This window comes from Cuculus canorus, chromosome 7 (assembly GCF_017976375.1).
Source record: "Cuculus canorus isolate bCucCan1 chromosome 7, bCucCan1.pri, whole genome shotgun sequence".
Lineage (NCBI taxonomy): Eukaryota > Metazoa > Chordata > Aves > Cuculiformes > Cuculidae > Cuculus > Cuculus canorus.
In genome coordinates, this window is record NC_071407.1 from 26251635 (window position 1) to 26269409 (window position 17775).

At 36.8% G+C, this 17775-nt stretch overlaps 1 protein-coding gene across 2 annotated transcripts in view; it reads left to right on the forward strand.

Annotated features, from left to right (window-relative positions):
• SH2D4B (SH2 domain containing 4B) overlaps positions 1–17775 on the forward strand; it is a 69852-nt gene that overhangs the window by 38054 nt on the left and 14023 nt on the right. The window lies entirely within an intron of this gene.

Sequence of the window (17775 nt, forward strand, 5' to 3'; positions counted from 1 at the left end):
TATTTGTTAAACATGAAGAAAATAGTTCTGGCTTAATAGCTGATGTAATTGAGGGATTGGAAAGACTTTAAAGTTCAATCTCAACTTTTTCTCATTGATGCTTTTGGTGAATCTAATATTTCTTTGTTCAGCACACTAAGCTGACCCTGACCCTATTTTCCTGGTTGTCTAAGGGTAAGATGAGGATGTGTGGGTGTTCTAAACTGAATCAGTCAAGGAAGATTTCTGAACAAGTTTGGTGCTTCATATATCTCAGATTTCTTTTTATGATACACAAATCCCTATGTGTTAAGACATCATCAAGCTGCTATTTTCATTGGTTTAATTAGTCAAAGATACTGAAGTCAGTCATAAATAGCTTGTAAATGCTACATACTTCTATTTCTTATGAACAATGGTGCAGACAGGATTTTTTTTTGTTTTCATACAGCAGACATTAAGTGTGGTTTCTTCCCGAGAGACAAACTGATTAAAATTTCATCTGTGGACTTTTTTTAAAAGTATTTTCAATCATTATCTTTCTGTGTGGTCCAATGGTAAATGTTTTCCCTGCTTGTGGGAAGTTCACATCCGTATAAATTGACATGAGTAGTTATGAACATAATTCATGCCTTAAACTAAGAAGGCATCTGGCCTTGAGCTCATGCCTGTGCAGTCTTTCTCTTAACTTCAGTGGCTTTCAGATTAGTCTGTTAACCACTGCAAGATTTGAGGAATTCATGATTGTTCTTTAGTTTCTCAGATCATGCAGTTCGTTTCCCAAGAAACTGTGACTAGCGGATGACATTTATGAAAATGAGCAAAGTAACTCATTTGTCCTTCTCCCACTCAGAGAGTCTGACAAAGATAGTAAACTTGGATTCCTAGCACAGAGCTCTGTGATTTTATTTACAGAGACACACGTGAATGCTGGTTTGATGCCTATTTTCTGGGTTACCTGGTTTAGCTTCTGTAGCTCTGGTCAGAATCATTGGGTAATCCTTAGGGGTCAATTCATCTGCCTTGTAATTGGAGCAGTGGAAGCTGAACATCAAGATGTTACAGATGCAGCAGACAATGTTTTATAGTGTTATGTAGTTTTTAGTTCTCATAATGTAGAAAAACTTTAAGGAAAAACAAAGAAACAAAATTCTCAAGCAAAATAATAGAAAGTATTGACATACTTGAATTTCTTTTTTCCAGACGAGAAAAACCCTCTTCACAGAACTGGCTTCCAATTTGGGCGCAGGGAGAAATGGGAAGGCAACCAAAACACTTTTGATCATAGAATGGTCTCCCTCCTACCATGGGCCAGGGACACCTCCCACTGAATCAGGTTGCTTAAAGCCTCATCCAGTCTGGCCTTGAACACTTCTAGGAACGAAGCATCCATGACTTCTCTAGGCAACCTGTTCCAGTGCCTCACCAACATCATAGGATAACATTTCTTCCTACTATCTAAAATTAACATTGTGACTTATATTGTATAGACCTATTTAAGGTCTTCTATGTGGTGGTGTTTAGTATTGCACTCAGGGAACCAGGACGCTATATATGGGTTTTGTGTATGAATAAAAATACAGCAGAATATATTTGATTTTTATAAAAAATTGGCAATACAAATGCAAACCATTTTGCACAGCCAGAACTATGGCTCATGACTTGAGCCAATGGGGCAATAATATCATTATTTGGATTGGTGGATGTTTCTGTGGAAAGAACTGCTACCTAGTATATAATGTTGTCTGGTGTTACGATGATGGGTTCTTAAAACCTCAAGTATCTCTCAAATCAGGTATAATGAGGTCCTTCACATCCTTGAGCAACTTCTGTATTTTCTTTTATCCCAGTTTTGGACCATAAAATTGGAGTAAAATATTCTTCCACATGTTTAGAGCTTTTTGAATGCAATGCACTAAGAGATCAATTACAGCAGTACTGAAAATGTAGATGTTACATGTTTTGCCAAAGCAACCTTTGCTTGCCTGCTTTGATCGTCAGGTTTTTCAACTTTTTAGCTAAAGTTAAGCATTAGTTAATTCACTGTTTTTAAATGGCACTATGGACTTATGATGTTTTTCTAATTATATAGAGATGAAGGTTCAAGACAGACGTGTTTGTCTAAAATAACAAAAGTCCAAATAATAATGTGAAAATGTCTTTACCCTCATAGATGTGGCATATTTCCCATGTTAAGTCATCAAACTAACCTGGATTCTGTTTTAAAATATTTAATGCCTTGAGCTTTTTCACAGTATGTGCAACAGGATGACATATGGCATAATGTACATGAAGTTTTCTTTTTATCTTCATTTGAAGAATCACTACAAAATGTTTCATTTGAAGTGTAGTGGTAAAACTCGTGGCAAAGTCATCTTTTTTCACATCTGAGTATTTCCTTCTTTATTCAGAAGAAGGTACTTCTTAAACGAATATCAGCTTCAACTTCAGCCATCTGTGTTTGTCTCTTGAAATTATCGTCAGTTGTCTGAACTCCACTGACAGACATTCTTAGCTCACTTTGCATAGGCTTTACTGTTTTCTTGATTAGAAAAACTAACTCATTGAACATGCAAACTGTTATGTTCAACTGAATTTTGGATGTGAATTCTACTGTTTTTGTTATGTTTGATTAATAGATCCCAGCCAAAACCGAGATCATTTACCCCTTCGATATAGGATGACTTTTTTAAGTTTGCAAAGAAAAAAAAGTGATATTTATAACTAAGACCATCTTTATTCCCTTCAGAAACCATAAAATTAGATAATCTTTGTCATTTGGATTGGGAAGCAATGAACCTTTTTTAAAGTGGTTTATGCTTGCTTAGTGGCCACAGGGCAAAGATGCTCAGTGCTAAAACTGCTAAAATAAAGGAGAATCAGAGCAAGCGACTATGGTGTCACTGAGTCTGTCTCGAGATATAGGGTAATTGTTGTCTATGTCTTTTGTACAAAACCCAGCTGGTTTTTTGATATTACTGAGTAGTTGCCTTAGGTTTTGAGTGAAAATAATTATGTCTTCAATTTTTTTACTATAATGCCTTTAGAAACTGGTCTGAAGGTAAATTCTGATCATTTTGATAACCAGGAAGTTAATAATTGTATCCTACTTTCTTAACTGTTAAATGATGAATGTTGGCAGATGAATATAACTTACAGGAACATCCTGATGTTGTAGTAAGATGTATGAAACTTTTTTGCAAACCTGAACTCAGAACATTCCTTGACAAGATCTCAGGTGCTAGATAGTAATCTGGTGTTTAGGATGGGAGGCTTGTCTCTCAAAAGGGCTAGAAAGGGAGATATGCTCTTTGTTTTGGCCAAGTTTAGTTCTAAACTGGAATTTACTTTTCCAAACTCCATGTTACCCATGCCAAGTAAAGGGAAAGTTAGCAGCCTCTCTTATGCGTTTTGACAAACTCTTTCACAGACGTTAGCAAATTGTAGTTTTCATTTTGCTGCAGTGATAGGACACTGAGAACAGAATTTTACATGGCAACAAACTAGAGGCCTCTCTGATGGCTGTAACAGATCATTTTCATTTGTTTGCTCTGTCTTTCCTTTGTCCTTTAAACTTTCTACTTTGCTTGAAATCTGTTTTAGCATTTTTTTTCATTCCCACTGTTTTTTCAGCTATTATTTTTGATATTTTTATGATTTTTTTCTTTACTTCAGATGTTAGATGTTTCATATATTCTGTTCAGCATTTGATTATTTTCCATTCAAAACAGAGGAGAGTTGCTGTTTGCAAGGGTGACTGATCTCCAAATATTTCCTTTGTTTTAGTTGAGACCAGTGTTATTTATCCATGATATAAAAGGGATCTCTCAGATATATAGTGAGTATAATACACTGTGGCGAAATGAGGAATCTATTCAGTGCCTGTCTGTGAGCAAACATTTAGCAGGTGTTTGCTAAACATCTATTGTATCACTATCAGATCTTTACTTGCCTTCAGGTTGAAAGGAGAGTTCAGAGGCTGATATCACAGATCTGGAAACATGAGGCAGTTGTCCTGAAGGTTGTACCTTTAAAATGTAATTGCAGTAGCGTGGTTCCTGCTGTGGAAAACTATTTTATCAAGGGAAGTCAAGGCATCAGGGCAGTTACTAGCTAAGGGAGCCGCAACCTGTGAGGAAGCTGTTCGGAGCAAGTTGAAGGGTGGATTGAAAAATGCTGAGAAGTAGAAACTGAGTAATCACTGAGGTCAGGAGTGCCAGCGAAGAGAGTTGTCAGTTTAACAGGATCATGTTACCAATCTTTGTATATAAAGGTTTAATTTCAGATGGCTAATGTTTTCAGGGAGAAACTTGTTTCCAAGAGGAGAATCTAGCAGGCCTAAATAGTGACAATGGCTCTGCAAATCAGTTGTTCTCAGTAAAGGATTCAAGACTTAGTATTTCTGGAAGTCTACTAACTTTGAGTCCTTGAACAGCCGTGGCAACACTGGGCATATTGATATAGCTGAAATACGGGAAATGTATCTTAAACAATGTAGCTTATGTTGTAATATTTTCTAAGGGACACAGAAATAGCAGTGGTTTCGTTTGAAAAACATCCAGCAGTGAATTCAGTCTGCTGCTTTAAACATAAAAGCACGCTGCTTTTCTGCTTTTGAAGAACCTTCCAATCGTTCAATAGAGGCATGTTAGGAAGATGTAAAACAAACGTAAATCCAGCAGAAGTAAAGTCTTCTTGATATTAAGGATCTATTTTCTCATTCACTACTTTGTTGTTACCTGGCTTTTACTTCTGTTTCAGAAAGTGCATAAATAGAGTCTCTGCTTAAGTAAACTGAGACCCGGGAATTTGGGAATATTTTTCCTCTCTAGAAATGTTGTTGATTGGGTACTTTGTTAGGAGAAAAATAGGAGATTGTCTATGAATTCAAGACATTTATAACACAGCTCTTCCTCTCTCTTCTACAGCCCTTGAAAGATGCATCCAAAAAATAGCTCTATGCAAACATTGGTATTGAAAATGTGCTGTGATTGGGAAACATCTGGAGAGGAATCGGAGAATTCCTGACTTAAATGATAAAACCAGCTAAAATAAAGGTTGTCAATTAATATGTACCTGTTATCACGCTCGCATTTGCAGGACAGCTCTGGGTTTCTAATCTATGCAAGTAAATGAAGAAGAGGGAGTGTGAGATTAAAGAAAAAATTACGGAGTATCAAAATTTATTTGGAACAATAGTCTGGGAAAGATTAAGAAGAGACAACTTTCAAAGTGATAGATCTAGAAGAGACTATATCTTACTCTCTTGATCAAGAAGGCAGACTTCTCTGTTTTCTACTGTACCAGACAGGACTGGCACAGTTGTGATCAGCAGTTTAAATAACTGTAGACTTTGAGGCTTGTCACTGCTTCAGGGATACACCCAGATTGACATTGGCTGATGGCGATTGCCACCCAATTGATATTGTGTAGAACAAGTAATTCTGCAGTCATTTAGCATTAATCACCATTGCTAATCTGTGAGGTTTTCTCAAAATGTTGTTAGGAACAGACATGGAACAAGTCTGGAGACCAAATGATTCTCTTATATAACCTTACATTAGAAAATGGGTTGAGGCATGCACTGCTGTCACCCCTGTTGTCCTCATTCTGTGGTTAGACAGGACACATTAGTTTCCAGGGTTGCTTTGTCCTGTGCTCTTCATCACTGTTGCATTCAGACGCAGAGATGAATGATATTCATATCACAGTGGTTACGCAGGATGAATGAGAGCCCTCTGTTATATTATGTAAAGATGTTGCTAAAAACTTAGTGAGACAAGTCAGGCTGGGAAATCTGTCTGGCACTTGAAGGACTGATGATAGACTCACTCTGATTTTGCACCATGGCCTTTAAATAGTATTAATACTGTAATTTTACTTCTAAATAATTATAAAGCAGTAATGTTTATAACCTACACACACAGGTTTTATTAGGACACTTTACATGAACCATTTTGTCCTCGCAGTGTTATACATATTCTCTATATGAGTGGATTGACACCATTACTAGAGCCATGATCATCTGTTTTTTTTTTTACTTGCTGTGAGACAGAACACTTTTTTAATATGATATTTTTCAAAGATAGTACAGTATTTGGAGTTGATTAGATCCTATGGTAGATTCTGGTAACTGATATTAGGAGTGCCTCAAGTCAAGAACTAGATGATCTTTAACGTCCTTTCCAACCCGAACTATTCTATGATTTTATGACACATGACAAAACCCAGGTACTTCATCAGTTCTAATTCATTCTCAGCTTCTTCCTTAAGAAATTAGAGGTGTATTTTTTTTTTTCTGAGAAAAAAAATGATCCTCCATATACTAAGTCATTCTGCTTAGGTCATAACGATTGTTTCAATCTGCCAGTTCTTTTGAAGGCTTTGCAATTATTTTTGTAGTGCCATTGCAATTCCAAAGTGTCTACACAGTCAGATTATTAGCAAACAAAATAAATGTTTTGAGTTTTAGACTCATGGCTTCCCTTAGAAGGGAGCAAAGTATCAAAGTGAAGTAATGTGAGCTATAACACGCTACGAGGAGACAAGAAGCACAAAAGAACAGCAGGGAAAGTGTAGAATGAAGCAATTGAATAATTTATGTAAGTAGGCTAATTGCTAATGTGAAGTGAGCTTTCTTATTCTTTCACAACGCATTGTCCTTCTTGACTGCTTTTTAACTGGAAACTATATTCTAAAGATTAGATATGTTCCAAAGATAGAAGGTGGCAACTTTTCTGAACAGATACTGCACACGCTAAAAATGAGAGAGAATGAAACACATGTGACCACAAAGGGGAAACAAGTTTAATGAAACCTTAAGTGTTTCATGGGTACAAACAACTCAAGTGCAGTGCCCATACAGTGCACTGCTAGTCAAAGATTTTAAGAAAAAGAGTCCTTTCAGGTTCAAGTTTGTGCCAGATGATTCTGTGTGTTTGTGAAGAACATGCACCAGCTTTTTCATAGCGTTTCCTTCCAGGTGAATTTACTAATCATTTACCCTTCATGAAAATATATTTTGCAATTGAAAATTCAATTTGCTTTATATTCTGAAGACTTCTTGCCCCCTTTATTTAAAACACTAAGATTTTCTTTTGTATGTGCTAGAGAGCATGTCATACTGAGCAGTTATGGTTTCGTTTAGTAACCGATCATGGCAGCTTAATGTATTTACTTGTGATTTTGCGTTATAGTTCTGTGTCCTGTCTCCTTATCGAATGGTACTGTGTGTGAGTACATATCTCTGTTACTGCAGCTCTTTGAATTAAGATTTCTTTATTGCATTGCATAAAACAAAAAAGAGATATTCCTGAATGGAAAGTTCTGCTGTTAGTATTTGGAAATAAATCGTCATTTATAAAAACCAAGTGATATAAGAGCATGACTAATTTGGAAGAAATCATATATAAAACTTAAAATTGACCCATTTAAAGAAAGTAAGGAACATTAGATTCAAGTAAATAGCTCTGATGTCTGAAAAGCTTTTTTTTATTCTAAGACTAGAAGAAATTATGATGACAGTTTATGGTGACCAAAGCGAACACAGAACCTTGTTCATCTGTCCTGCAGCCTCAATCTGAGCTGTGGTACGTTTTACATACATTGCAGTCTGTTTCTTACATGCTGGATCATGCTTTCTCCTTTCAGTGTCAATTGTATGTGTATTAAGTGGTTAGTTAGCTTATCTATGCACGCGGTGCGTTTAGATGTCAGTTGCTACCAGCACAGGATGTTCACTTCTGATTGCATATCTTTAAATTCTGTATCTGGATGTTTCCTAACCACACCCTCTAGCATACCACAGGTGTCCTATGTAGAACCTTGTTAGTCTTTGGTGAATTGCTGATATCCTACTTATTATTAGTCCATATCTGTTTATCAGTCAAGCCTCCAGCTCTTGTTCCTTTGCTTGCACACTTACAATAACACGCTTCCTATTTTACAGGCTTCCATATATTTTCTTCAGCTTATCCTAGACTAAGTTATATTTATTATCTTATCTGCAGTATTTTCTCTTTAAAGCACAGCAAATACTTGCAGACCCAAGGTCAGCAAATTTTACTGGCTTCCTAGTTGATGGCCCTCTTACTGGTCCTTCTGCCTCGCTACGCAGAGTATTGAAACCACAGTCCTATCGATCCAGCCTGAAGGCAAAAATTACAAGTTATTAGTTTGACAACTCCTTTGAAATGATGCTATTTTCCTGTGAGGCAAACACGACTCCTTCAGACCAGGGTATCAGCAGGTATAGTGTGTAGTCATGCAGAGGGGGAAAGCATACGACTACACAAAATGATGTTATTGCTTTGTCTTAAGTCTAGTTTGTCCAGGTACAAGCAGATTTTAATACTTAAGCTGCTTTCACTGCAGGAGACAAACAGTAGGAGGTGGGGCAAAACCAAGAGAAAGATTTCTGTGACTCTGTAGGCAACTAATCTGTATGTGCAACTTAACTGTGTTTCACTGGTATGGGGGCAGAATGAGGTAAGTGTGGGAAACATAAATTTGCCCTTCTCCTGCAAAAGTTAAGGGAATGACGGCTCCCTTTTTTTCCCTTTTGAATTTCATAGAAGTCAGTTCTTCCTTTTTGTCCTGGCCTTTCAGTAAAAAGGGCTGTCAAATCGCAAGCTTAAGAATCTTTTTTAGAGTTAAAGCTCCAAAAGAGCTATGCAGATTAGCACACTGGTTAGCATTGACTCTGATTGGATCATATCCTATCTCTCTATCCAAGATTAGCATCTGTAATAATAGTTCTTAATCCATGATAGGGAGGACTCAGATCTAAATTGTACTTAATTCCATGGAACAGTCTGCCACTGCTGTGAGCACTACTTCTCACAATCAAACACAGCATGGATCTTTCATGAGTGTGTGTGGCTGTTGTAAATTCGTTCCACTATGCCTGATAAAAAGAATCCTTTTGTACATCAAGTGCGCTGTAAGCATTTATAGATACTTCAGTCCAAGATACAAGAATGTAATAGTTCATTAGTCATGGGACAGTGATCCCTCTCCTATTTTCGGTCTTAACTGTGGTACTGTTTACAGGCTGGGAACAGAAGCATTGAGGGCAAAGATGGTGGTAGCAACAATCATGCGTATTTGGCATCTGTGTCCAGAGCCTATCATCAAGTGAACTGGAATAGTTCCACTGATGAAATCTAGCATAAATGACAGACACCTGATTCCAGACTTTGTATTAGAACTTAAGTAAAAATTGTGTTTGCTTCTGTTTATAACTTTTTCAGAACCTCAGATGAATTTGGTCCCTCCATTGAAGCAATTTCTGCTTACTAAGTAGTGACTTCCAACACCTAATTCAGATTACCCTGCTGTGAGTTTGAGCGTAGCTGCTAGCTCACTTACTTTAATTCCAGTGCTAGTAGGAAATGAGGCTGTTTAATGGCTGGCTTTTAGTGCAAACTGGGTCAAACTGTCCAGAACTTGATCATTGCAAGAGCTGCACGTGGTTATTATACCACCACTCATTAGGCATGAAGTTTTTACTATCCCAATGTTATTCTCATTTGACTTTCAACAGCACTTGAGTGTTTGGTTCACTTTATTGAGTCATTAAAGGTAACCCTTTCCCCTGAGGAACACTACACTAAATCAACGTGCAAAATGTTGCAAGGAGCTAGAAAGCACTGTAATTAACAAAGTTAGCCTAACGTTCCCAAATCTAGCCAAGTGTGGAAGAAGAAAAATTAGTTATCAATGTTATCCATAGATTTATTTTTCTTTGAGCTGGACAAAGAATTATGGTTTCTTAAGCACTTACAGAAAATACTATCAAACTGCTTAGCAGAAATCTGTCTGGAACTGCGATTTTAATTTAAGCATGGGAAAATACTCCAGATATAGCATGATTTAAATTTGCATTCCTTTTGACAATAAAACTTCTAGTGGTTACTTATTTAAAAATCATATGGAAAGATTTCTTATGAGCTCAGTGATGTCATCTGGAAGATTCTCACAGATGCAAATAGATTTCAGATTTGACTGCTAATGTACCTAAAAAAAAGTATGCATTCTTAAACTTTACACAACTAGAACATGTTTGAAGCAAAACCATTTTCCTTCACCTCTGGAAAATAGCATGAAAAGCAAGGAACGCAGTATATTTTTCTGCTTAGTTGTCTGTTGTAACACTAGCTTTGTTTTGAATTCCAGGGATCCATGTTAACTGTGACTTTTATTTTTCTCCTTCTATTGAGTGAAGTCTGCTGACACTGTGATTTACTGTTACAGTTGTCATTTAGGTTTATGGAAAATGTCTCTTGATGGCTTCTTCAACAACTATGAGATTATAGTGATCTAGGTAAGCTGTAGGATATATGCGCTTTTGAAGACCATCATGGGCATGTATTTGCATACAGGTAAAGTTTTCCTACCTTTTGCATCTATTAATTTCATTATAAAATGTGAGTTATTTTTTGCACGGAGCATGTATTTCTATTAATAATCAAGGGGTTTTTATTTAAAAACAGATTGAAAATGCATTTAACTTCTGTCTAATTCACAATCAAGAATGTTCTCATTCAAGCCTCATGAAAAGTTTTATACCTCAGACTCACAAATTGTTGTGGGGTTTGCAGAGTCAGTTCTATATCATTGCCATTATCAGCCGATGTCTGCATGGTGTATTCATGATAGTGTGCCAAACTTGCTATAGACTGCAGGCCAAATTTGTAATGATAGTCCAGGTTCTTCCTGAAATTAATAGTTTTATTCTAGGAGCATACAGTGACCTTCAGGTGTGTCATAGTGTACAAGGCAACACACCATGGGAAGAGAGAAGCTGGAGCCCCTTAGTGACAGTGGCATTCGGCTCCCTACCCACCAGAACGATCCTTAGATGGCCTTCCTAGGCCTGACGTAGAATGTATCCCAGAATCAATGTCAACTGTAGTTGCTTACGGAGATGGAGGTTGAACTAAAGGATTAATGAATCTTGTTGGGTGCAATGAAGAATCAAAATCTAACTTCCATGTACTCAGATAAAAAGAAAATTAAAATTAAAATAGCATAGGTACATCAATACAAATCAGTATCAGTATAAAAATGCAAGTGGAAAACATTAACAACTCGAGCAAACTAGCAGCTTGTCAGAGGCTGTAATGCAATGTTTTGTTTACTACCATGTAACTCAATTAACTTCTAGACATTTCAGTGTGCATTCATTGGGCAAATGCTCTTACAGTGAGAACACAAAATTAATTAAGTTGTATTCATAATATATTCCTGGTGTACTGAATGAAATCAATACTAGCATAGAATAAAACCACTGAAGCTAGCAATATACCACAAGGGCTCCAGAAGAAGACTCTGAACATTCCTAATGCTCAAAAGCATGATCAACCCAGATGTCACCTCTTTGTTATTAAGCAGGAGAATTACCAAACCTTTCCCACACAGACGTGCATTTTTTATTACACTGTGCAAGATGCTTGTTCATAGACATTTGCTGTTTACATAAAACTTACTAAGAAATGGATGTATACGGGGAGATTTCATTTTCTCTTTACATACAAGCAGATTTTGAACATCTAATAGTCATTACTCATGCAAAAAATATTCTCTGTTTCACAGTAGTAATTGTGAAGCTTGTTTGTTTTATGTAGATGTGTGAAATAATTGCCTTTAAGGAAAACAATTTAAGTATTTATTCAATATTACTTCTGCTGCAGATGCTTCCTATTGAAAACTATTTGGAACCATAGAAGTATCAGTGACATCTGCTGTTCTAAAGCCAATCCAGTTGTCTTCCTTTTTATTCTAGTAGCATGATCACTGTTCTTCAGTTGTTCTTGAAATGTGCTTTCATTCAGTATATCTCTTTATTTTTTTTAATTTTTATTATAAATAGGATTAGGGTGTATTCCCAGTTTGCCCAAAGCTGTAATTTCTTTTTTCCATTGCTTTATTGTACTGAAATAAAATATGTCAACCCTATAATGAAGACAGTAAGTTCAGTCTCTAAGCCCAGTTTTGAAGTGTTGAGCTTTATCTTCATTCACCAAAATTGTGAAAAACTTACGCATTGAAGATATTCTTAAATGTACTTCGATTTTATTATAAGGAAAATATATTGCTTTTATAGGAGACATTGATGAGCTTTATGGCAATGTGTAGAATGAAAGAATGCTTGAGAATATCTCCTTTTTTGGTTTTTTTTTTTTTGTTGGGATTTCCCCCCCCCCCCCAGGGAATGAGCTTGAGAAAGCAGCACTACCTTCTCTGCATTTTAACCATTAAAAATGGTAAGCTTTTTATAATCTAGATCACTACCGAATGCGCTGGTTTTCCCTCCTTTTTTTTTTTTTTAGTATGTTTCTTGGAGATGCTCTGGTAAAGGCAGGAGTACCCATAAAATGTGGGGTTATAGATGGGGCCGCTTTGCTTTTGTTTGTCTTTTTTATAGTCAATCTCTACATCACGCAGCCTCCAGTGCAATTAACTCCTGATTTAAGAATCTTCTTCTTGTTCATTTTACTACTTCTCGTCTGGCTTGCAGAAATTTTCTGGTATTATTGAAGTAGTTTGTTCCTTTTCTTCTTTAGTAGATCCAATGGCTATGTTTCATGTGTATTTACAGTTATGGCAATAGAGGCACAGGAAAACTGCACTGGGACTTAAGGTTTGTGCCTTACTTATTCCCTTTGATATGAAATCATAGCATATTGCAACTCTCAGTAATTTCTTATGATTATTAGTAGAAAACGTTTTGACAGCTGGTTGTCTGAGTCCAGTCTGTGCAGACAAGGGCCTGATTTTTTAATTTCTTTGTATTTCTGTGCTCGGTTATGTGGTGGAAAGAATGGTATAATGGGTCACAAAACTACCACAGAATGAATGATGGCACAATATAGAAGGCAAAAGCAAATCAAGCCCTAACTGTTCTGCCAGAGTTTATGTTGATTTATCATATAGTTCATACAACATAATGTTGTGGTCACAGCCTGGACATTAAGAATTTTACTGTCACTGAGTTAAATCCCCTGTTTTCCTCTAGAAGTGGTATATTCATGATAAAGCATAATAATGGAAGGGTACCCACAGTGGACTTCTTTTAATGAACGTGCATTACTGCTCTCTGTTCTTCACGTCCTTAAATGGGACCATGTTTTTAGGAGAGGGGCTGGTTACACAGTCTGCATTTGCAAACATAAACGATTGCCTAAGCGTCAATGTACTCACAGTTCAGAAGCATCAAAAATTATTTGCACATCAATACTGTAAGTGAAACCATATATAATTGGTTTTCACATATTGTGTTTTTCTTATCTAAAAAATATTAGAGGGCAGAAGAAGGATCTGAAGAAATATCAGTATATTAAAAAGTGTAGTACAGCAGCAGAACATAGTGCTAATATAAATATATTGTATATTTTTAGCATTTAATAATTAAAATAATGCCTCTGGAGTTACATGTTTTGTAAAGTATTACCCATTCCACTCAGTAATGCCTATTTTAGAGCTAGTAAAACATGTGCATTGTTTTAAAGGATTGCATAGCTTGTTCCTCTAGGTAGAAGGTTTGTATTTGACTCATCTTTCTTGTTTAAATTAAACGTGCTGATTTACAAGTAAAAGCATTTCTTCTGGCACTGATTTTCAATGAAAACCGTGGTGATTAAATATATATATATATAGTTGAGTGAAGGGAAAAAAGAAAAACTGATAAAAATCTAGTTTGTGCCAAAACTGAGAGGGGCCATCTGAATAAAGACAAAACCAGTAAAATAAAATGATGGAAATTCTACTTACAACTTCGTTACTCTGGAGATGTTTTCTGGCATCTTCATGCAAAGCATAACAAGGAAAAAGACATTTTTACTGAGATAATAACACACTGTTAGCAATAGGGCACAAAAGTTTTAGGTTAATGGTTCTTTTCACTTAAAAAAAGAGCTAGGAACTGAAATCTAACTTGGGCTTGTTTTATATATTGCTCTGAACATATCAAGAAGTACTTCTGTGGAGCATTCTATGCCCTTAATTAGTCTGTTGTAGGATATCCTGGATTAATGCTCAATGCTGAGTGTTTTGGTGTTAGTGATAGGGTTTTTGTGATGACTTTCCTGTTCTGGAAGTATTACAGAAGTATTTGAAATTCATTTGTCAGTTGAGGAAAATTTTGCTTTGAAATTTTGGTTAATTTATAATTTTAAAAGACAAAAATATTTTAAATATCACAGAAATGAAACCTTTCCTCTGATGAGATCCAAAATTTATATATAGATCATCAATTTGAGTATTTTTTTCTGCAATTGAAGTTTTACATCTGTCAGGTGATGGGATGTCCATCTTTTGTCTGTTCTAACAACTCTAATTCTTGAAACCACATTCTGAAAAAAAGAACTTAAACTGAATAGCTGGCTTCTCTGGTAGTAACCCTAGAGTAATTTATAAGCAGTATTTTTCCTTGACCTCCTCTGTAATTCCCTGAGCTTCTCTGACCTTCCTTGATCTCTCTGACATTCTCTTGACCTTCTCTGACATTACCTGTCCTCCCTTTACCTTATTTGACCTGCCCTGTCCTGACCCCCCTCCACGTTCTCTGACCTTCCTCAACCTTCCTCGAGCTCCTTCAAACTCCTTCGACCTTCTTTGACTTCCCTGACTTGCCTTGATCTTCTCTAACGTTCCCTTGACCTTCTCTGACATTCCCTGACCTTTCTCAACCTTCTCTGACCTTTCTCGACCTTCTCTGGCTGTACCCATTGCTTCATGCTTCGTGGACACCGCTGTCTGTGGGTAGTTTGTACCATCTTATTCTGAACTGGTGTATTAATTTGGTTTCCATAGTTTCCTGTGGCAGTGAGGGCCTTTACGAATGCTGTGTGAAAAATCTTTCCTTTTATTCATTCTGAACTTGCTGCTGGTTGATGGCGCTTAGTACCCTCAGTGGTGTGTTCCAAGTGGTGCGCAGACTTCTTTCCCTTTTGCTTTCTCCCGGGCAGTCATGATTTTATGCAATGCTGTCATTTCCCTGTCTCCATCTCTCTCTGCTGTGCAGAGGAGCCATAGTTTTGGAACACTGAGCTGATTGAAGAAGAGCATTCCCAGCATGGTGGTTCAAAATTTTAAAATAATAACTTCCAACAGGACTCTTTTTCCACAAGAAACATGCTGTTCAGACTAGACAGTGCATTTTTGTAGACAAACAAATGTTTAGGATTTTAGAGTTAACAAAACCCTATGGAAGCCTGCAGAGAAAGGTGCTTCATTTTTTCCCAAAATCCCTAGTGCCTTTGTCTCCGATTCCTGCATGGTGCTCCCAGACCTCACTGCCTGTTGGCATGTGTGTGGCAGCCACTGATGGTCTTCGCACTCCACGTTCCCTTCCATTGAGTTGGCTTCATTCGCTTGCTGGGAACTAAGTAACTTTCAGATTTGCAGTTAGGTACAAGGTTTCATCAGGTTACAGTGTTCCTGGTATTTCTTTTCCCAAAATCTCTTTGTGCTATTAGTTTGTTTGAGTATTTATAGATAAAGAAGTGGTATAAAAGAGTGCAAAGGCCTGATTCTCTACCCATTGCAAAAAGAAGGAATGCCGAGGGAATGGCAGAAGATGCACCCCAAGAGGATTAGGTTGGACATTAGGAAAAGATTCTTCACCCAGAGGATGGCAGAGCACTGAAACAAGCTTCCCAGGGAAGCAGACATGGCTCCAAGCCTGACAATATCCAAGAAGCATCTGGACAACACCCTCGGACACACTATGTGAATGTTGGGATTGTCCTATGCAGGGACAGGAGTTGGACTCAATGATCCTTGTTGGTCCCTTTCAACTCAGGACTTATTCTGATTCATATAAGTCATAGAAGCAGGAATGCAGTATACTTCCATGAAGTCTTATAGACACTTTTTCACGTTCAGAATGATGTGTCCTTTTTTTTCAAAAGTGGTCTCTAAGACTGACAGTAGTTTTAAAGCTTTCAATTTTTCATTCTCATCGTCTCTTTACAGAAAGTGGGAAACTGTCACATTTACACACACTGAGTAAGCAGATGTGTAGAATTTTAAGTTCCAAACACAGCTTGCATGGCAAATCAGAGAACTTGCCCTCAACTCTGATTCTAATGCCTTTGGTGTTTAAAATGTACAAACTTTTCTCAGTTTCTGTGTGCTCAGAACTGTACGTCCGAGCTCTCCTTCAGCAACTCTCCATCAGCCAGTAATGGGCTCTTTGAAACCAGGTCTCTGCAGTAATGCCATCCCAGCCAAGGCTACCTAGTACCAATTACAGGCATTATTCTTGTCTTTGGTCCTGTGTTCCCCCTGGAATGTCATCAGTGTTGCCTCAGAATGGGTTGTACAAAGCCATGAAGGGGCTACAAAGAGACTACCTTTAACTAATTCTTCTATTTTGTCCTTTTACACAAATCTAAAGCAAGCAAAAATCTCACTGTGGGTTTGATTTTGTTTTGTGCGATTGATTTGGTAAAAGCTCAATATTACATGTTTTTTCATGTCCATGCCCTCAGAAGTATTTAGGAGGAAAAAGGACTTACAACAGCTGGAGTTATGAAAACAAAGACAGATCCCAGGAGGGCTTTTGCTCTCTCATCCTCTCCTCTCACAGATTAGCTTTCTCATATTTTTCCTTGATTTAGATCTCATTTGCATACCAGAAGATTTTCTCTCTCATTTATGAGTTCAGCGAAATTTGAGGATGTAAACGAGAAGTAACAAGGTGAGCAACATAAGGAAGCGAAGTGGTTAAGAAGTGCTTGCAAATGATGCCTACAAGCTAGAATTTCCCTTTCTCTTTCCTATGTTGCTTGCGAGACTGAGACCAAGTGAGTGTAAGTATTTTGTCTGCCTGGAGAAAGGATGGTCACTGTTGGCCACTAACCTAAAGAACTGCCATGCTTTTCAATTTTCACACAATACACAATATCATTGACTATTGTACCAGATCCTGTGTTTCTCTGTGCTGAACCAGGATCAGAACTTAAATCAGCTTCTTTGCTCTACAGCACTTTTTGTTAAACTACTGTACTATTTCTACCCATCAGGCTGCTCTCGTGAGGTATTTCTGTGTTCCTTACTGCTTAAGCAAATGTTAATATTTCAGAAGATACTGTAAGGTCTTAATATCTGTTTTGCATATGTCACATCATGCACTTATCATAAAAGTTTATTGATAGTCTGTATAGCTGGCCATCTTTTTTATGTATAATAGAAATTAAAATTCAATTCCATCTGTATAGTAAAGAGGTGAAGGCATTCTATGAAATATTTTTTGTATAAAAGTTTCCTATTTGGATGAGTGTACTGATATTTTCTTAAAGCATATATTTGCTCCTTATTTGGAGTTTGCAGGCATTCTTATGAATACACTTATTTTCCATAGTATTTGCAGCATATATAATCTACAACAGTGTCTAGTCTACTTATACACGTCTAGAAGTATTTACTGATTTTTTTGTCTTTTTTTCCAATCATCCTACCAGCAAAGAAGAAAAAGTCATTATCAATAGTATTTGTATGCCTGTTTATCCTTTTTAGGTGCTTAAAACCTCCCTGTATTGATTTTCCAGTGGCTTTACTATAGAGGTTTCCGATTTTAGTCAGTGAAGACAATACAAAATTAAATGTTCTTGCTCCTAAATTTCTGACAATTTCCTGATCATACATGGTAAACTACACACAAAGAATGCAGTTTGAGAAACTTCTGAAAATGGGATGGTTAACTGTTCCAATTTTTTTAAATGAGCTTCTTTTCAGAAGATGTTCAGATGAGAGGAGAAAACTCACAAAAAAATCAGAGCTGATAGCTGA